This window comes from Giraffa tippelskirchi, chromosome 2 (genome assembly GCF_054371585.1).
Source record: "Giraffa tippelskirchi isolate mGirTip1 chromosome 2, T2T-mGirTip1v1.2.pri, whole genome shotgun sequence".
NCBI lineage: Eukaryota > Metazoa > Chordata > Mammalia > Artiodactyla > Giraffidae > Giraffa > Giraffa tippelskirchi.
In genome coordinates this window covers 87,529,053-87,539,150 of record NC_137276.1, presented here as the reverse complement: position 1 = coordinate 87,539,150, position 10,098 = coordinate 87,529,053, and positions in this window count along the sequence as shown.

Here is a 10,098-nt window from a genome sequence, read left to right as displayed (position 1 = left end):
ATGGGGAGGGAGGTTCAAAAGGGAGGATATGTATGTATACCTATGGCTGATACATGTTGAGGTTTGACAGAAAACAACAAAATTCTTTAAAGCAATTATCCTTCAATAAAAAAATTAATTTAAAAAAAGCTATTCACTATATCACTAAGATGTTATTGCTTTTTTCATTCTTTCTTCTATGAGTGTACAGTAGAAGTTTCCAAAGTTTTGTGATATGTGGTGATGATGTCACTGTTCTGACAGCTAATACTGAGTGTGAGTTCTCTTTTAACAACATCTCAGTTTTGACTTCCAATTCTGGTAAATATCACTAGATATGATCCACATAAACAAAAGCTTTTTGGGATGTTAACATAATCTGCCTTCTGCTACATTTTCATATTCCTTAAATAGCAGCTCTATGTCCAATCCAGACTTTATAGTTAGGTTAAGTGGGAGAGACAGGGAGCAGCATGCTTACTCCATCTCACCTAGATCTGGAATCTTTGTTTTTTTTTTAATTCTCCTATTCTTTTTATATTTTACTGAATATTGCATATATATGTTCATTTATATATGAATATTATGAACTGTGCATCATGTGATGTCTTTAACCAGGATTAATTACAATTATAGATATGTTAAATATTAATATTAAACATTTGTAGGCAGTTGTACTCTGATAATCATTTTTTGGTATGCAAATTACATACAAAGAGAATAGATACAGGGAAACTAGTGGACTGGTTCAATATTTCAAATTTGTTTCCCAATAAATATCATATTTCCAAGGCAGTATTGCTAAAGAGTTCCTTAATGTAAGTGTTAATTTAAATCTATATATGAAAAATGTTATCTATGAGCTCCAAAATGGAAAAAAATGCAATGCAATTATATATACATTATTTTATGGAAAAAAAGCAAATTGTAAATATATGATATTCAACCTTAGGTATCAACTAGATGTCAAAGTAAATGAACTCACAGAATTCTCTTTCAGGACTTAGACTTTAATAATTTCAGAGTAACTGTGGAACACTAATAGCAGATGCAGATAGAAATAACATGAACTTCTTAGTTTTCTACTGATGTTTTACAAGTCTCCAGACATATTAGGTTCTTGGTTCTAGTTGAGTGAAGAAGCAGAACCCTTATAAAGGTTAGAGATTAGAAATACTGTAAAGGAAATAATCTGTAAATTTTTGTAAATAAAGCTGAGCACCTACTGCATGCCAAACCTAGATTTAAGTGCTATGTTGATTATAAAAATTTAATTCCTTGCATTTTAGTTAAATTTTACCACAGTTTGACAGATGATAGATGTTTGTAGAAAGTTAAGGAATGTGACCACAGCAGGTAGAATCGAAGCCAGGCAGTCTACCTTCAGGGCCAGCATTCTTAAATATTTTATTTTTCTTATTGGCGCAAATGACATCAGGTATATCTATTTATAAGACTGGCAAGCTCAACTTTTCCCTTGTTTTGCTAAGGAGAGTAGCCATGATTCCAGCATATAATTATTGATTTAATTGGATATGGCATGTGTTTATTTGAAAATCTCGGGTGCAACAGAATGTAAAATAACCCCTCTTTCATAATATCAGTTAGAGTGAATAATTTCTACACGAGACAAATGTCCACAATCTTGGCACAGCTGCTTTGCCTTTTCCTTTACCACATGGGAAATGTGACATAGGAAAGGAGTGGAAAGACTGAGGACAGATCAGTCAGTGGATGCCCGAGCAACTAGATGGCATCATCAGTGCTTCTCCACCCTCATTCTCAAAAAAAAAAAAAAAAAACCTTTGTAAGTTGAAGACCCGATACATACATGAGTACACACTCATGCACATATATGTATAGATGTATGTATATCTATTCCATCTATATGGAGAAAGTCAGTTTTCATTGCAATCTCAAAGAAAGGCAATACCAAAGAATGTTCAAACTACCAGACAATTGCACTCATTTCACATGCTAGCAAAGTAATGCTCAAAATCCTCCAAGCTAGGCTTCAACAGCACATGAACCAAGAACTTCCAGAGGTACAAGCTGGATTTAGAAAAGGTAGAGGAACCAGAGATCAAATTGCCAACATCTCTTGGATCATAGAAAAAGCAAGAGAATTCCAGAAAAACATCTACTTCTGCTTCGTTGACTACACTAAAGACTTTGACCAGGTGGATCACAGTAAACTGTGGAAAATTCTTAAAGAGATGGGAATAGCAGACCACCTTACCTGCCTCCTGAGAAACTTTTATGCAGGTCAAGAAGCAACAGTTAAAACCAGACATGACAACGACTGGTTCCAAATTGGGAAAGGTGTATGTCAAGGCTGTATATTGTCACCTTCTTATTTAACTGCTATGCAGAGTACATCATATAAAGTGCTGGGCTAGATAACTTACAAGCTGGAATCAAGATTACTGAGAGAAATATCAACAACCTCATATATGCAGATGATACCACTTTAATGGCATAAAGCAAAGAGGAACTAAAGAGCCTCTTGACAAATGTGACAGAGCATGAAAAAGCTGGCTTAAAACTCAACATTCAAAAAATGAAGACTATGGTATTCAGTCCCTTCACTTCATGAAAAATAGATGGGGAAAACGTGGAAACAGTGTCATATTTCATTTTCTTGGGCTCCAAAATCACTGTGAATGGTGACTGCAGCCACGAAATTAAAAGATGCTTGCTCCTTGGAAGAAAAACTATGACACACCTAGACAGTGTATTAAAAAGCAGAGATATTACTTTGCTGACCAAGGTCTTTATAATCAAAGCTGTGGTTTTTCCAATAGTCATATATTATATTATGTGACTATATACATATATATGCAGGTGAGAGTTGGACCATAAAGAAGACTGAGCACCAAAGAATTGATGCTTTTGAACTGTGGTGCTGGAGAAGACTCTTGAGAGTCCCTTGGACAGCGAGGATAAACTAGTCAATCCTAAACAAAACCAACCTTGAATATTCATTGGAAGGACTGGTGCTGAAGCTGAAACTCCAGTACTTTGGCCACCTGATGCAAAGAACTGACTCATTGGAAAAGACCCTGATACTGGGAAAGATTGAAGGCAGGAGGAGAAAGGGATGACAGAGGGTGAGACGGTTGGATGGCATCACCGTCTCGATGGACATGAGTTTGAGCAAACTCAGGGAGATAGTGAAGGACAGGGAAGCCTGGTGTGATGCAGTTAATGGACTTGCAGAGTCGGGCATGACTTAGTGACAACAACTATATATGTATATATGTATGTATATATCTCCACTATTACATAATCCAATAATAAGTCTGTCTGTGGGATCTGTTCCATTTATATTGTAGGGAGTGAATATAATGAAAATTTGGTGCATATTTCTGAGTCAGAAGCTAAGATTGACTTTCATTCAGTAGCTATTTATCAGACTTATTTTATCTCACCAGGAACGATGCTTTGCACTAGGGAATAAAAATTGAAAGGAACTCTCTGTTCTCTGAAAGTAGTGCAGAATCTAGTGACTGGGACAAACAAGTAGTATGTCTATAATGACTGTGCATGTATACTAAGTCACATCAGTTGTGTCCGGCTCTTTGAGACCCTATGGACTGTAGCCTGCCAGGCTTCCCTGTCCTTCACTATCTCCCTGAGTTTGCTCAAACTCATGTCCATGGGATTCTCCAAGCAAGAATACTGGAGTGGGTTGCCATTTCCTTCTCCAGGGGATCTTTCCCACTCAGGAATCAAACCCGGGTCTCCTGCATTGCAGGCATATTCTTTACCGACTGAGCTACCTAAGTGGAATTAATGACTTAGTGTGTAACTACTGAGCATATGATATAAACTATTTCCTTATGAAAAGTTAGGGCTGAACCTCTTAGTGCTGAATCAAATCCTAGTGTCTCTCAGGTCATCCTTTGTAACTATAGAATGAGTAATATGGAAAAAGAACATATTCTTTCACAGTTCTTAGTAACTACAATACATACGTACACATGTACCCACATACAAATGATGTGCAATGCTACATAGCCAGTCCTCTACATGACTTTGTGGCTTTTCCTAGGTAGAAACAAAACACTGGCAGTTGCTCTAGTTGGCTACCTCCTATCGATGATCAGAGCACACCACACCCATTGGGGACATTATGCCTTCAATGGTATATTCGCCAATTAATACCTTTGCTTACCCTCTATTTTTGCCTTTTCATACTGTTCATGAGGTTTTCAAGGCAAGAATACTGAATTGGCTTGCCATTCCCTTCTCCATTGGACCATTTCGTCAGAGCTCTCCACCATGACCTGACTGTCTTGGGTGGCCCTAGACTCATGGCTCATAGTTTCATTGAATTAGACAAGGCTGTGGTCCATGTGATCAGTTTGATTAGTTTTCTGTGATTGTGGTTTTCATTCTGTCTGCCTTCTGATGGGTAAGGATAAGAGGCTTATGGAAGCTTTCTGATGGGAGAGACTGACTGTAGGGGAAACGGTCTTGTTCTGATGGGCGGGGCCATGCTCAGTAAATCTTTAATCCAATTTTCTGTTGATGGGTGGGGCTGTGTTCCCTCCCTATTGTTTGACCTGAGGCCAAACTATGATAGAGGTAATGGAGATAGCATATTAAAAAGCAGAGACATTACTTTGCCAACCAAGGTCCATCTAGTCAAGGCTATGGTTTTTCCAGTGGTCATGTATGGATGTGAAAGTTGGACTATAAAAGAAAGCTGACAGTCGAAGAATTGATGCTTTTGAACTGTGGTGTTGGAGAAGACTCTTGAGAGTCCCTTGGACTGCAAGGAGATCCAACTAGTCCATCCTAAAGGAGATCAGTCCTGAGTGTTCATTGGAAGGACTGATGTTGAAGCTGAAACTCCAATACTTTGGCCACCTGATGTGAAGAGCTGACTCATTGGAAAAGACCCTGATGCTGGGAAAGATTGAGGGCAGGAGAAGGGGACGACAGAGGATGAGATGGTTGGATGGCATCACCGACTTGATGGACATGGGTTTGGGTAGACTCAGGGAGTTGGTGATGGACAGGGAGGCCTGGTGTGCTGTGGTTCATGGGGTCACAAAGAGTCGGACATGACTGAGTGACTGAACTCAACTGAATGAAAATAGTGGTGACCTCCTTCAAAAGGTCCCATGCAGGCACTGCTTCACTCAGTTCCCCTAACCCTGCACCAGGCCACCGCTGACCAATGCCTCCCTCTGCAGACCCATGCCTCCGCAGACCCATGCCTCTGCCAGAGACTCCTGGACACTCACTGGCAAGTCTGAGTCAAGATTACTGGGGGGAATATCTTGACCAACTCTTTCCCCTGGTTCTGGGAAAGATTGAAGGTGGGAAGAGAAGGGGACACAGAGGATGAGATGGTTGGATGGCATCACCGACTCAATGGACATGAGTTTGAGTAAGCTCTGGAAGTTAACGATGGACAGGGAAACCTGATGTGTTGCAGTCCATGGGGTCACAAAGAGTCAGACATGACTGAGTGACTGAACTGACTATCCTCTATTTTTAAAAAAGGTGTATTTTAGAGTCGTGAAGTGGACACTTTGTCAATGCCTGACTTTTTCTCTTTTTCTCCTAAACCCATACTCTTACTGTTCTTTATGTCTAAAGAATCCCAATTTTAGTGTTCTGTACATATGGCCATTCATTGCATCATAAAAATATACTCACCAACATGAAGACATTGCTGACTGAAAGTGTAAGTAATTGCAACTTAGTGCCAGGAGGGCAGCTTGAAATGCTCTCGACCATCTTGCAGAGTGCTCACTTCTGACTTTCCAAGACACTTGTCATTTATGATTACAGCTGTATTCAGCTCATCAGTAATTCCTATATAGAGTCTGGAAAGTTGTGCAGTTTGACTTCTTCCCATGACTGAAAATTTCTCTGTTTGTGATCTACAAGCCTTTAAGTTGAAAGGTGAACTATTTCACTATTTTGAGAGGTTGTAAAATTCTGTTTACACTGAAGCTATTTCTTATACAAAGAAAAATCTGTCTATGTGTAATTATTGGTCCCTGTTCAACCCTTTGGAGGAATAATAATGATAATATTAACTAGCATTTTTATAGTGTTTACAGTGTGCCAGAAAGTATTTTAAGAGCTTAACATGTAGTGACTTAACTCTTATAACACATAATTATACAATTATGGTATCAGTTTTATAGCTAAGAAATCTGTGGTATTATAGAGCAATTAAGAATAAATTTGTTTTTACTGTGTGGCTCAGTGGTAAAGAATCTACGTGCAAAGCAAGGAGCCATGGGAGATGTGGGTTTGATCCCTGGGTCGGGAAGATCCCCCGGAGGAGGAGGGCATGGCAACCCACTCCTGTATTCTTGCCTGGAGAATCCCATGGACAGAGCAGCCTGGTGGGCTACAGTCCATAGGGTCACAAAGAGTCAGACATGACTGAAATGACTTAACACTGAAGCGACTTAGCACACATATAAGAATAAAGATATTTCACTTCCATAGTTCAGCACCCACGTTTTCTCTTGAGGCTATACAGTCATTCTTCATAGAGCATGGTTTTCACACTCTTCTTCCTTTAATCCTATTTCTCAGAGGTCCTGTTTTGCCAGTGTTCTAGGAGCTTGGATTCTATTATTGTAGTATTTATAACCCCCAGGATGAGTATCATTGACACACACAGTGCCAGAGCTACCAATCTCATTATGGATATTGTATTTCTGTCAGTTCATCTTTAAAAACTAGCTATTTTGGAGGTTTCTTGGGTCTATCATGAAATAAATTCCTGTTTTCCTTTTACATGAAATGTTAATACACTCTCAGTTTTGAAATTTTGATGATTTTTAGTTGTCTGAGATGTTACGTGTATCTGTTTAAAATTTTCAAAGAAATATTTGTTGACATTAACTATATGCAATAGACAGTGTTTCTGTCATTATTGGGGATAGATAAGAAAATGATTTCGAGGCAGAGCTTATCCAGAAGGAGCACACACTCTAGTAAAGAAGATGAATCACAAACAGAAGATAGATAGATATAGGGTAAAATGTGCTCATATTCATAATAAAATTACCATTTTATTTTATGGCATGAAAAGGAGAAATACAGCCAAATGCAAGCTAGAGAAGAATTTGTAGCAACAGTTTTGAAATTAAAGGGCCACTTTAACCTTCCGTAGTAGCTCAGCTGGTAAACAATCTGCCTGCAATACAGGAGACACTGGTTCAATTCCTGGGTCAGGAAGATCCACTGGAGAAGGGATAGGCTACCCACTCTGGTATTCTTGGGCTTTCCTCGTGGCACAGACAATAAAAAATCTGCCTGCAATGTGGGAGACCTGAGATCCCTGGCTTGGGACGATCCCCTGTAGAAGGGAATGGTTACCCACTCCAGTATTCTGGCCTGGAGAATTCTATGGACAGAGGAGCCTGGCAGGCTACAGATCATGTTGTCGCAAAGAGTCTGATGCAGCTGAGAGATTTTCACTTTCACTTTTCTGACTTCTGGTTCTGCATGAAGGTGCTTGGAAGTCGCCCTTCTATCCTAAAAAATAAAAAGCTGAACTGACTGAAAAGTTAACTCTAGGATCTAGCAACAGAAGTGAGGTCACAAGGCCAACTGCTGCCCCAAGACTGAAAAGACAGGTGAACACAGGGAGTCAGGGCTTATTGGAGCTAAGACCTACAGGAACCAGTGTCATAGAAGGAAAATGTATTGGTGCACAGACACTCAGTGTGGACAAGTCAGGGAATTTAAAACTCCACAAGAACCCTGTCATTGGTGGGTGTGGGGAGGATGGGACACAATTTTGTGACAGGTTCCCTCAGGAGCTCAATCATGTTCTCACAGTAAATTAAAACAATTAAATCCCCTTGTGCTTCCTACAGGGGGAGGGGAAACGATTCATTTTGAAAGACACCAGAACACTCATTCTTAACAAGGTCTGCCCTCAGGAAAAAGTAGTTAACCATGGCCTAAATGGCCTGGTGGGAAGGAATACCGAACTCCATTCAGCTCTAGCCTTTCGTGTGATAGAAGGGAAATACCCAACTCCAGCTCACTGTAGTCTTCCTGATCCATCAAAGAAGGGAGAAAAAAAATACTGAAAAAAACACTTGTGAAGTTTCCAGTCCAGAGGGGAAAGCTCAGTAAAAGACTGAGATGTAATCATCGGAGTACAGAACACTTTCTATTCTCCCACATGTCACCATCACAGTACAAAAAACCCTATTTGCAATATTCCTTTTATCTCGCATATCATGCCCAGCTATCAGGATAAATTACAATGCATACCAAAAGTCAAAAAACACATTTGAAGAGACAAGCATCAGAAATAGATATGGAAGGGGTGTTGAAATTACCAGACTAGGAATTTAAAACAACCATGATTAAAATGCTAAGGTCTCTAACGGATAAAGTAGACAGAGTGCAAACGTAGAAGGGTAAGGTAACAAAGTGATGGAAATCTTAAGAAAGAACCAAAAGGAAATTCTGTAGATCAAAAATATTGCGACAGAAATGAAGAATGTCTTTGATGAGCTTATTAGTAGGCTAGACATAGCTGAAGAAAGAATCTGAGGATGTCTCAATAGGAAGCTCCAAAACTGAAAAAGAAGATAGATCAAAGACTGAAAAAAAACAGAATTCAGGGACTGTGGGAAAAATACAAAAGTGTAACATAAATGTGGTATGAGTACCAGAAGAAAGACAAAGAGATGAACAAACAGAAGAAATGTTTGAAACAATAATAACTGAGAATTTTCTCATTGTCAGACACCTACCCACAGGTTCAGAAAGCTTAGCAAACACGAGGCAGGAAAAAAATGAGGAGGAAAAAAAAAAAAACCTACTCTAGCATATTATTTTTAAACTACATAAAATCAAAGATTAAAAAAGATTGTGAAAGGAGACAGGAAAAAACACCATACCCATAGAAAAACAAAGATCAGAATAACATCTGACTTCTGTTCAGAAACCATGCAAGCAAGAAGAGAGTGGAGTGAAATATTTAGCGAGAGAAAAAACCAATAACCTGGAATTTTGTATATGATGAAATTATTCTTCAAAAGTTACAAACAAATAGGTCATTTTCATTAATTTTTCTTGTATATGATAAGTCCATTTACCTAGAGACAGCAGTCTGTTTTGATTGGAAATAAAGTATTCTCTTCGCTCCGTTTAATTTCTGCTTCTGGAATTTATGTTGTGTGCGACTTGACGTGGACTTATGTGTTCCTCAGGAATTACCTTTTCTCTCTTTACTTTGTGTTTGACTTCTGAGATTATTCTTTAAAATATCTTTTATTGTATTGTGTTATCTTTCTACTGAATGCAATCTATTGTTCCAGTGTCTCCATCATACTTTAAAGGGAGATGATCATACTTTCCAACTTGATTAAAACTTTTCCTCATCAGAGTGTTCCTTTTTCTCTTCTGCCTGTTCCAGAAATAAATATGCAACATTCCTTCAAATCTCATTGAGATTACCAATGAAGACATTTGTTGCAAGACCTAGAGTTTTTCATAAATTTGCAGCTTTCCATGTATGATGAGTCTTCTGTTTGTAAATATTTAACAAGAGCATATTCTTCTAGTATTTAAACTTAAATGGGTTCTACAAATAAAGTGTTGTTTTCTGCTCAGATCTTCTTTGTGTAGTTGAAGAAGGAAGGAACTGTTCAGATAAATTGCAGTTTTACTTTGCTTACCCAGAGATCTTGAGTTCTACCTGAAGAAGGAGTAGGAGTAGGGGAGATTGGGAGGAGGAGGGGGAAAGTGAAAGCAAGATATAGCTCTCATAGGGATAGTGTTAGTCCTTTTAGCCTCATTTTGGGTTGACTGTGGTAACACAGCTAGCTTGGAAAGCCCCCCTTCTCTAAGTGGCATAACTAATGCCACTAGAATCCAGCTGTGCAAATACCTCACTGTATCTGGCATGCTGTGTACCAACTGTAAACTGAATGTTAGTGCCTGGTTATACCTCATCATTGGATGTGACAACTGGTGAATTATTTAGGCTAATGAAAGGTGATCTAGCCATGACTACTCCTCCAGCTCCTCTGCCATCCTTAGGAGCTAGGTGCTGGAGTTCTGCTGTGGATAAAAGAGAATCTCTCCCCAATCTCTTTATTTCCTAAACACACT